Below are 12,131 nucleotides of genomic sequence, written 5' to 3'. Positions count from 1 at the left end.
GGCCCCCTGCATTCATATGTGTATGAGCTCAGGGCAATTGTACATACTGATGATGTTTTTAAACAATATATTTTCACTTACACCATGTATACTGGTTGAATAGACATATGCAATGAGTACATTGTTTGCTAGTTCTAGTTTTGCATGGCGTTGTGTACATTCTTGTACATGTGTAATCCCCAAAAGAAGTTCCTAACACCCAACTTTGTCATGTCATATGAAAACGATTGGTTGTTATTTACTTCTTTGAGTAGTATACAGCATTATTTATTATTCAAAAGTCTAAAACAAAGTGATTATTTTGAAGTTGGAAGGTATCCGGTTAAGGAGAAGTATTAAAATTATTTTCAGTGTAAAATTAATATACAAGTTATTTAGAAACCTAGATGATTAAAGGGGCGGTGAGGTAGCCCAGTGGTTAATGCGCTCACTCGTCACACGGAGGCCCTGGTTCGATTCCCCACATGGGTACAGGAAACCCATTTCTGGTGAATGAATGCATGAATATTGCTAAAAGTGACGTAAAATCACACTCACTCACTCACTAGATGATTAAGTTGTACTTTGCTGATGATATATGTATTTAGATGTCAGTAACAGGTGGATCAGTCAGGGTCACATTCTTTGTGTAATCTTCAGTGGATGGTGGTCATAGCTCCGCTATATATTTGGACAGGCATTCATTGGCTGTGTATTGTAACCTTGTTTCTTGATTATGAGAAATATATTACCTCAGCCAACAAACAGATAATCACTTTGTTATGGCTGACACATGTTATGTAGAGCGTTAGAAGGAGCTTGCTTTGTTTTGATTGTACGAAGGCAATACTTTGTGTGATGTCTTTGTCTCTGAATGTTTCATTCATTAACGCATGTGTTTGCTGATAATGCTTCCAAGATCATTCCAAAAGATTATTTGAGAATTGATTTTATTTATCAATGTTATTAATTGCTTCACTCTTCTGTGGACATATTTATTTTTGTTATCCAATTTGTCTGCAGGACTAGGGTCATCTTCCCGAGGCAAGGGAGTTAACTGACTATAAAAGTCCAGTTTCCACCCTTGCCAAACTAGGCTGGAATTCCTGGGCTCGGATTGTAGCGCCACGAGTGGCTATTACGAGTTATGTCCCTTCTATGTTCCTCCTATTGACCAATCAGATTCCATCTCTCATATCACTTACATTTGCTTCAAACCAAATGGCGGCGTCCAGTCAAGACAATCTGCTTGATGATCAAGATCTGTATTGTAATAAAACAGGTCTTACCCAGCGAAGTGCATGAAATCAAGTGAGCACCTTGATTAAAAGCATGAAAGAATTTGCAAAATATTTTCCGACGCCCAGTTGGCGGTACACATGCTTTGCAAATCCTGGAGTCGACCGAAATCTGCACGTTGAAATCCATGTAGTTTACAAACCAGATGTCTAGTTCGCTACACAATTTTGATTGTACTATGCATAGACGCGTTAGTCCAGCCAAAATGTAACTCCATTATTGCAGCCTAGTTCAGCAAGGGTGGAAACTGGACTTTTATAGTCAGTTAACACCCTTGCCTCTGGAAGATGGACGAGGGTACGACATACATGTTATGTATACACCATTCCTTGAGGTGTTTTGCATGCTTGAGATCATTAGACAAATTGGTGTGTTTAGACAAATGCTGTAATTGGGGATGAGGCATGACATGAGGTATAAGAAATGGGGTCTGGGACTGTCCTCTGCACGTTTGAGCAGCCCTCAGTCATTGACAAGGTCGTACTACATGTACTTTGCACACACATGCATCAAATGATGAAGGGGTATATTTTGTGCCAATTATTTTGAACCAATGTCAAGTATGCTGATGTAAGAGATAGGCCTAGCATTCTTGAGAATCTTGAAAGCCTCTTATAAATCTGGGGTGGTGGGGTAGCCTAGCGGTTAAAGCATTCGCTCGTCACGCCGAAGACCCGGGTTCGATTCTCGACATGGGCACAATGTGTGAAGCTCATTTCTGGTGTACCCCGCGACGATATTGCTAGAATATTGCTAAAAGTGGTGTAAAATCAAACTCACCTCCTCTCTATAGATTTCATGAGCACAAGGCTGAAGCAGTGGCAGTCTCATTGAAATCCGATCTTTTACTTCACTTCACTAGGACTCCGTCAAGAGCTGATAAACCATGAGAAGGTTGTGTCAGGTTAATTTTCTTATCAGCCGATCAGGTAAATTCATGGTAAAAGTGACGCAAGCTTTTGAATCATCTGACTTGTACATCTCAAAAACGAATGTCAACATGCAATTCTTAGCATAATATACATGTAGTACCCCATCCTCCCAGCTATATCTTTCAACCAGTGGCATGAGGATTTCTTACAGCTGTTGTTTATTTACCCCCACACCAAACGTAAGTAAAATGCTTGTAGAGCGTTAACCAAGGCCACCAGTTTGATATTGAAACCAACTTGTGACATCTGACGTGACCTCTTATGGAATTTCGGATGTTACCATGGTTACCAGAGAGGAATCAAAGTGGAGTAAAAGTTGAATCTGTCAAATTTAGAAGTTGAAATTCTCTGATTTAATTTGTTTGACAAGATTCAACAGACGACATATGTCCTAGTATACATCAGGTCTCCCTTTCTACCCAACTGATACCTCTGTTGCCTCGTAGTCTACATCGTGTACATGCTTAAATATGTCTTTGGCATCATTTAAGATTATTGAATGGTTTGTTTAGCTGGGCTTACTAGACAGAGGAAATTTTATTTGACACTGGCTTTGGATAGGATGGTACACACTGCTGATAATGTAGTTATTACATGTTATTAACAAAGTTTAGATGACTGTAGATCTATGTGGAACTATTGATTGCTTTAGCACCTTGGTCAATAGTGTTTTGACACTGGATAGATAGACACAATCAGTTTAACAATACCTAGACTTGTTTTGAAATAGTGTTTGTTGTGACAACTAGATTTGGGGAGTCTTTCAAGATTGTCACTTGCCTTTCTCTCGTGGTTTAGTGGACTGACTCTGGGGTCTAGTGGAGGTGCGTCTACCCGGAAAGCGGAAGGTCCGCGGTTCGATCCATGTTCAACCATATTTCTGTCATGTGTGTGATACTGCATGTATCTCTTTCCCTTGTGGTAAGAACTTACAATAACAATCGATGTGTTCTTCATCTGAATGCAATATGATCATGGTTTCAAATCACAGATTCGCCTCAGTTATTGTTCATACCCTTGATAACTGGTTTTGGGGTGCTGGGGTAGCCTAGTGGTTAAAGCGTTGCTTGTCACGCCGAAGTCACGTGTTTGATTTCCCAAGTGAGTACAATATATGAAGTCCATTTCTGTTATTCCCCACCATGATATTGCTGGAATATTGCTAAATGGGGCATAAAACCAAACCCACACGTTCACTGACAACTGGTTTCACAAAAATGTTTAGTCACACTCCCTGATAAATGTCCATCACACTGTGGGGCGGTCGGGTAGCTTTCCGGTTAAAGCATTCACTCGGCACTCAGAAGACCATGGGTACAATGTGTGAAGCCCATTTCTGGTGTCCCCCACCGTAATACATGTATTGCTGGAATGTTGCTAAAAGCCACATAAAATCAAACTAACTCACTCACTCACTCACTCACTCACTCACTCACTCACTCACTCACTCACTCACTCACTCACTCACTCACACACTCACTCACTCACTCACTCACTCACTCACTCACTCACACTGTGTAGCTGTGTGTGCAGCTGTGTCATCTAGTCGTGTACTGCGGTGCTGCCGTTATGCTTTGTGCTGTCATAATGCTCCTGGCCTCCACCACATTCCTCATGTCAGGGATTACAGTCATTGCTGGAACTGTGGAACTCTGTAGATGTTCTGAGCCAGCTGGGTCGTGTCTGTGGACAGTGTGGGAATTGTTTAACTGTCCATACTCCAGCTGTTATTCTGAAACACTTTTAAGGATATTGTGTTTCCAGTATGAATAATTTAAGGGACATGTTATGTGTTTTTAGTCTAAAATAACCAATTCCACTTCTACATGGTCAATAACATATTCATAAATGCAAAGGAATTATTGCCAACTTATTTCCATTTTCTTGTTGTTGAATGTTGAAGAATCCTTAATATTCATTTGAAATTGTTGCTATTTCAGTGACTATCATTTATTTGTGTCTTCTAGATGTTTTAAAGTTTCTATGCACAATGTGCATGATCCAAGTCTCAGACCTTTGTATCGGGAGTGAGAGTGTGAGTTAAACATAAAATATATCTTTGTAGGGGATCAAACTCCTGGCCTGTGGCTTGATTAGGAAACACTGAACCACAATGCATCCTAACTGCTTCTCACTGTATGTACAGCTCTTCACAGGAATTTGAGCAACAGACCCACCATCAAAGATTTGAGTGGCCTTGGGAATTTTTCTTGAGACTAGTCACTGCTTCAGTGAAATGAGAAGCCGAACCATTTAACTTGTTTTCACAGGACATCGAGCAGTCAGTGAGGGAGTGAGTGAGGGAGTGAGTGAGTATGGTTTAACGCCGCTTTTATCAATATTCCAGCAATATCACGGTGGGGGACACCAGAAATGGGCTTCACACATTGTACCCATGTCAGGAATCGAACCCGGGTCTTTGGTGTGACGAGTGAACACTTTAACAACAAGGCTACCCGACCACCCCCATCAAGCAGTGTGAAGGGGGAGGTGTTGGAAGGTTGACGACAAAATATTTCCCCCACTTTATTCTATCAGAAACATGAATATCAAATAGTTTGTTCCAAATATACTTTCATGATTTCATTATTAACTAAACCAAACAGAATGTTAAACATGTTAACACTGGTTAAAACCTTAAACATTTTCAGAACTGATTTTGGTAGTTTCAGTACTCACATGTAGGCCTTTGGGATGTACATCTCTTCATTATTTGAAGTTGCGGAGTAATGGACCCATCATTTAATATTCTGAGATAGGGGGATAGATGTACCTGAAATACCTTCATGATTTGGGGTGGTGGGGTAGCCTAGTAGTTAAAATGTTCATGTGTCATGCTGAAGGCCCATGGCTCGCTCACTCACTCACTCACTCACTCACTCACTCACACTCACTCACACTCACTCACTCACTCACTCACTCACTCACTCACTCACCGACTCACCGACTCACCGACTCACTCACTCACATGATATGGGAACACTGTGAGGTAGTGGTTAAAGCAGGTTCAATGACTAAGGTTTGAGTTTCCCAACAGGTCTACAAGTTAAGCTCTGTTATGGCATCCCCTGCTGTGACAAGGCTAGAATATTGACGAAAGAAGCATGAAAAACATTCTCACTCACTCACTCACTCACTCACTCACTCACTCACTCACTCACTCACCCACTGACTCAGTAAACTCATTATTCCCAATAACAACTTTACCAAACAAGATGTGGGATTATTTCGAAAATGGAATTTTTTCAAGATTATGTTTAAAAAAATTAATTTGGCCCCTGGTTGTTTGACCAAGGTTACAACATTCAAGGTCTCACTAAAGCTTTCAAAACGTTTTCTGGTAGACATGTGGAGGACAGATGAACAATTGACTTGCCTATGTATGTGTTTGTGATAGGTGCCACTGGTGGGGCAGGATATGCTCACCTTTTCGCAAACACCTGGTATCATCACTATTTAATAGTGGTTCATTATCAAATGCTCATCATGAGGTCGGAATCGTACAATTGACTCTGCTTTTAGCAAAGATTTTATATCAATATGTAAAGGGTTTTTGTAGCTTTTATTTTCAAATATAAACAACTTTTCCCACTGGTCATGCTGGTTATGTCCCCCCTCCCCTCCAAACTGTATAGGGGGCCACGCCAGCAACCTATGATTGTGGCTTCGAATCCCAGTTCGCTCCAATTACGTTTCAATGTTTGTTAGCACCATACCCGTGCTCGTGGGTTTCACCGAAGTGGTAAAAGTGCATCACTTCAGGCTTTCCTCCGACATAAAGCTGACACGCCGTGATATAACTCGAAAAAAGGAGCGTCAAACCCAACTCACTCTCACTCTCACTCACTCAAACTGTATGGTTTCTCCATTCAGAAAAACAAGTTGTAGGTCTTGAAGCAGTGACAAAAATACTGTTTACAACACAACAAAAACACTGTCTACAACACAACAAAAACACTGTCTCCAACACAACAAAAACACTGTCTCCAACACAACAAAAACACTGTCTCCAACACAACAAAAACACTGTCTCCAACACAACAAAAACACTGTCTCCAACACAACAAAAATACTGTCTTCAACACACCGTCCCCTACACACAGTCCCCTTCTTTCTCACACCAAATCAACACCCGGTGGTTAGTGCGGAAACAATATCACATCTCCTACTTACAGGTCTTTGGTTTCAGCTAAACGAGGACACACATACCTTCAATTTCTAGTTTGACCATCATCCCGAGAATCTAGTCCTTCTGTGGACAAGAGCTCAAATTATAAATTGTAAATACTGTAATATTTTTCAGAACTGACACAGGTTTTATGATGGAAATATATAGATATAAACTATATATAAAAATAAATCACGACACGAGTGTAGTGGTATGTGTTTTATTGCTTTAGTAGTGACATGGTTAATATTTTATTGGCATGTATTTTTTATATTTGTATGTTAAGTTATTTTATGTTCTTATTGTTAATAGTTGCCAGTTGGTACACAATCTTGTAACAATCGCTTAAAGATGAATGCTGTAAGACATGATTGAATAAAATAACCACTGACGGTCATGTCTCTTTTTACTTGTATGCCTGGACATGAATAGGTTGTTGTTGTTGTTTGTTGTTTAGCGCTGCACTCAGCAACATTCATGCTATATGATGGCGTGCTATAAATAATCGAGTCTCGACCTGACAATCCAGTGATTGACATTATGAGCATCGATCCATGTAATTGGGATACGATGACACACATCAACCAAGTTAGGGAGCATGACCACCCGATCCGTTAGTCGCCTCTTGCGACAAGCATATAGTATAGGCAGCCATAAACACACACAGGTGTGCATACACGTCACTATGTAAGTGCAATAAGCTTGGAGGCTTCGTGAAACCCATTTCACCTCAACTCACCTGGGCACATCTTTAGCCATTGTCTTTGCTCATGGCTCTGTTGATCGTTCTACTGCCACCTGGGAGGACCAGTGATGTACGTCCCAATGAGCACAGTTTAAAGGCAACAGCCATGCAGTTAGATATTGCATTCGCCCACCTACTTTACATCAGTATAAGTGTTGAAGGTACGGTTGTATGAACCACATCCGTGGTGATTCTCGGTAAGGGTAGAGGCCCCCAACAACCTCTGCTGGTCCTAAGAGGTGACTAATGAATCGGGGGGGCCAGGTGGACTTGTATGATAGCATGTCACCGTATCCCACTTGCGTGGATGGATGCTCATGATGTCAATCACTGGACTGCTTGGTCCAAACTCGATTTTTTACAGACCGCTGTTATAACACTGGTATGTTAAGGAGTGCCACGTTACACAACAAACAAACAAATCGCATGAACCAAATTTGGATATGTTGTATCATTATGAGTGAAATTCTTATAACATTGAAAGTCAACGATGTTCTGTCTACGTTCCAGCAGTGTGTAAAATAATGAATGTGAAATAGGCAACTCATAACTGTTACGATGGGCAACATGGTCACGCCATTAGTCAGCCAACACTGTTACCATGATAACTATCTGATGCCTGTTCAAGTCTTCTATGGGACCGCCTCCACGGTGTACCGCCTCAGTGGTCTAGTGGTAGAGCGTCCGCCCGGAGAGCGGAAGGTCCGGGGTTCGATCCCCGGCCGCGTCATACCAAAAGACGTTAAAAGATGGTACTTGTTGTTACCATGTCTTGCGCTCGGCATTAAGGAGCTAAAACAACTGGTCGGCTCGGAATCAGTATACTGTGTCTGAGTGGGGTATTCATGTTAAACTGCGGCATGGTATCTCAGTGGGCTAGCACTATAAATCGGCATCAGTCCGGTCTAGTACAAGCAGCCACACAAACACACACACGTACATGCACGTCGCTATATAAGTGCAATAATCTTGGACGCGACGTTAAACTCAATTTCACCTCACCTCACCTCACCTCCATGGTGTTGTGGATAGAGCGTCTGCCCGGAGAGCGGAAGGTCGGTGGTTCGATCCCGGCCGCGTCATTCCAAAAGACGTTAAAAGATGGCACTGGTATGTTACCCTGCCTGGAGCTCGGCATTTAGGGGCTATAACAAGGACTGGACGGCTCGGAGTCAGTATACTGTTCTTGAGTGGGGTATTCATGTTAAACTGAGGTATGATATCTCATTGGGTAGCACTTTAAAATCGGCATGAGTCCAGACGCGTTCAAGCAAGCACGCACGTGCACGTCGCAAAAGAGGTGCAACACTCTTGAAGCGACGTTAAACACTATTGCACATAACATCACCTTAAGTGTCCCATTTGACAAGGGTGCACCGGGGGGCACCGTGAATAAGATATTTTCTAATTATGTGCAATGGTATTGATAATAAGGTGCCGGTTGTGGTTGTAATAGAAAAGACATAACTGCAACACATGAGCCGGAGCTTTCATATATTATTATGTTGTGGCTACATTATACACAAGTAATACGCTTAATAGTTACGCCATATTGAACACACAGTGACAATATCCTCACAGCGAGTTGGCAAGCCACAAGGGCTTTCTTTAAAGCTTATTGCTTTAAATGCCTGCGCATGCTCAAGGTCCACTTTGAATAGTTGCATTACATATAGATCTTCACACATTTTAATCTACACTGATAGATATATATATAAAATTCAGCACGGTTTACCATATATGTCCGTATAAAGTGTGAGTGAGTACGGTTTTACCCCGCTTTTAGCAATATTCCAGCAATATCACGGCGGGGGAAACCAGAAATGGATTTCACATATGGTACCCATGTGGGGATTCGAGCCCAGATCTTGGATGTGATGACCGAACGCTTTAACCACTCGGCCACCCCACCGCCTCCTATATTAAGAACCATTTATGCTTTTTTTTATTCTCTTTCTGACGAATAACACGAGCAAAGTAGCATATTCATATTGAATTACAGGACGAAATTGATAATGCATGACATGTCTAGCATCTGTTCAATGGCACTAGTTGTTTGACTACCCTTTCAGCCGCCTCCTCTGCATCTCTGCGTTATATCACATGACTCAGTACTTGCGGCCATATGGAAAACCTACAGTGTCTTTGTGTCAAAGGTGATGTCACAGGCATTATCAGACTGACACCTACGTCATATTTGTGATCAAAGAAGATACAAAAAATGGGGGATTTTGTAGTATTATTCGAACTGTCGCCGATAGAGTTTGATTCGGTGGTGGCTAACCTCTTTCAACATTGATCCTCTAGACAGAGATTAACACAATGAATTTCAGGAACGGCAAACATCGAGTGAGGACAGCTATGTGTTTGTTGAAGCAGCTCCTTGTCGAATAGTCACGTGAGCACTACTGTTATTAGTTTTGGCGACTCCTGGGTTCATATTTGCCTCGTCACATGACGCATAGTGAGTGAGTGAGTTGGGCTTAACGCTTTTAACAGTATTCCAGTTATATCACGGCGTGTCAGCTTAATGTGGGAGGAAAGCCCGAAGTGATTGTGTCAAAGGTGATGTCACAGGCATTATCAGACTGACACCTACGTCATATTTGTGATCAAAGAAGATACAAAAAATGCATGCACGTTCGGGGTAAAGAACGGAGTATCCTTATAGTTTCAGAAGCTGGTAGAACATAATTCTGCGGTTGTCACGGTACATGTGCTTGAAAGTGTATACCTTCCTTTGTAGGTCTCTAAGTCTTGTGATTTTGCATGTATCAGGGCTACAATTATTATCAGTTAGTGATTACATCGAACATGGCTTAACCACATCCTGGTTCGTTGTTATTTAAGCTTATGAAGCTGTTCAATTAACTGACGGACCCAGAGGGTGCTTTTGGGTTGGGGGGTGGGGAGGGTGAACACCCCCTTGTATCAGACACTTTACATGTCAACTGGGCAATCGGCCATGTCTTTGGTATTATGTGCACCTTTTCCAAAATCCTTGATCCGCTTCTGAAAATTGTCGTTGATAATCCATGCGACACAAGTTAGTTCTACTGAAGCTGTCATGTTGGAATTGATTCTGAAACGCTTGCTTCCATTGGGATCTGTTTGTCTGTTTATTAATACAGAAATCGCGTTTGTATGGAATATTATCCCAAAGCGTTCAGGTATATCGAGAACACACAAAGTAAACATACACGGCACAAAACACACAAACGGGTCCAACGCCAAATCCAGTAATTTGTTTTCAATTTCTTGTTGGTGGGAACTTTCATTGACACGAGATAGCTTCAACATTCCACACAAGCAGTGACAAGCCAGCCCATGAACCAGCACTGGACGGAAGTAGCAGACCATGAAAGAGGCCCAGATTTGATTAAGCTTCAAGTGTCTTCCATATCACCTGGTAAATGTGTCTGAGAATGCCAATCCTACTTCTTAAGCTTGTAGCTCACTGAGGGATTTTGTAGTATTATTCGAACTGTCGCCGATAGAGTTTGATTCGGTGGTGGCTAACCTCTTTCAACATTGATCCCCTAGACAGAGATTAACACAATGAATTTCATGAACGGCAAACATCGAGTGTGGACAGCCATGTGTTTGTTGAAGCAGCTCCTTGTCGAATAGTCACGTGAGCACTACTGTTAATAGTTTTGGCGACTCCTGGGTTCATATTTGCCTCGTCACATGACGCATAGTGAGTGAGTGAGTGAGTTGGGCTTAACACTTTTAACAGTATTCCAGTTATATCACGGCGTGTCAGCTTAATGTGGGAGGAAAGCGCGAAGTGATGTAGGTCTCAGACGTTTACCATTTCGGTGAAACCCACAAGCACGGGTATGGTGCTTACAAATCTAGAGACATAATCTAGAACCCATAATCATAGGTTTCTTGCGTGCCCAAGGGACGCAACTCGGCACAGCGAATCGCGGCGCCTTGACGACTGGGCCACCCGTGCCCCCTACATGACGCATAACAAGTCCTCCGGCTTGTATAGGTTCAAGCCGTACAACCGTACAATCTGCAATGAATGGTAACACGTTCATAGTGCTTCACATAACTGGTGGTATGGTATGGGGAACGCCTCACCAATTGCGAACATCTTTACGAATAGGATAGAAAGAACGTCTTAAATTCGTGTTTAATAGTTGGTTGAGTCCATTTCATTACAGATAGTGAGTGAGTGAGTTGGGTTTAACGCCGATTTTAACAGTATTACAGTTATACCGCGGCGTGTCAGCTTAATGTGGTAGGAAAGCCCAAAGTGATGCAGGTCTCAGACGTTTCCCACTTCGCGCGGGTATGGTGCTGACTCACCTAGAAACATAATCGGGGCCAACTAGGATTCGAATCATTACAAATAAGTAAAGTCATAATGTTGATACTATATACATCGTTGTCACCTTGCTTCTATACATGCACTCAGTTGACTGACTAAACTGTATGCACGCACTCTCCACCCCGTGATGCATGGCTGCTGGGGTCATGTGTTAGGTATCATTAACTACACTTGGGTGCTCACTACATACACACCTGAGCCATGACCGATTCAATAACCCAGGGCTACCACAATGCATCCTTTAGTGTGCAGTGACGAGGCAAATGGAGGCTCTTAGGTGTTGGGTGCCTGCGAAAGGTAGGTCTGTATATAGGACAGGCAGACTCTGCCCTTCCCTCATCACGTCAATATCTTCAGAGTTATAGTAGGCAATATATACACTGCCATCATGGACAAGCAAGTCTGACGGCTCTTTTCCTGTTATGTGAGCGACCCGGTAGGGCTTCAGACGACGCCTGGTGACATCCTTTGCCATTAGTGACGTGAAATTATTAAAGTATAGAATCTTTGTATTTGGGTTCACACCAAGACCATGAATAAAACTTCTTTCAATTTCAACCAGAGTTCTTGTCTTGCCATTGTCGTAATTTATCTGGAAGATCTTTGTGTAGCTCACTACAACGTATATCTTCTTGGAGGTAAAATCTAAGGCAAGTCTCATTGGGT

The 12,131-nt window shown here is 42.1% G+C and overlaps 1 long non-coding RNA gene across 1 annotated transcript; it reads right to left on the bottom strand.

Moving 5' to 3' along the window:
- Window positions 1-9,055: 9,055 nt before the first annotated feature.
- On the bottom strand, window positions 9,056-10,368 carry LOC125373156. Its single transcript, XR_007218329.1, has 2 exons — window positions 9,719-10,368; window positions 9,056-9,309 (listed from the first exon to the last, which is right to left on the bottom strand). It is a non-coding gene; the product is annotated as an uncharacterized LOC125373156 (long non-coding RNA).
- Between the last annotated feature and the right edge of the window lie 1,763 nt (window positions 10,369-12,131).

Source organism: Haliotis rufescens, unplaced genomic scaffold (genome assembly GCF_023055435.1).
Source record: "Haliotis rufescens isolate VD_foot unplaced genomic scaffold, xgHalRufe1.0.p SCAF_5, whole genome shotgun sequence".
NCBI lineage: Eukaryota > Metazoa > Mollusca > Gastropoda > Lepetellida > Haliotidae > Haliotis > Haliotis rufescens.
The sequence above is the reverse complement of the archived record's forward strand: the minus strand, read 5'-3'. Positions and strand labels throughout refer to the sequence as shown.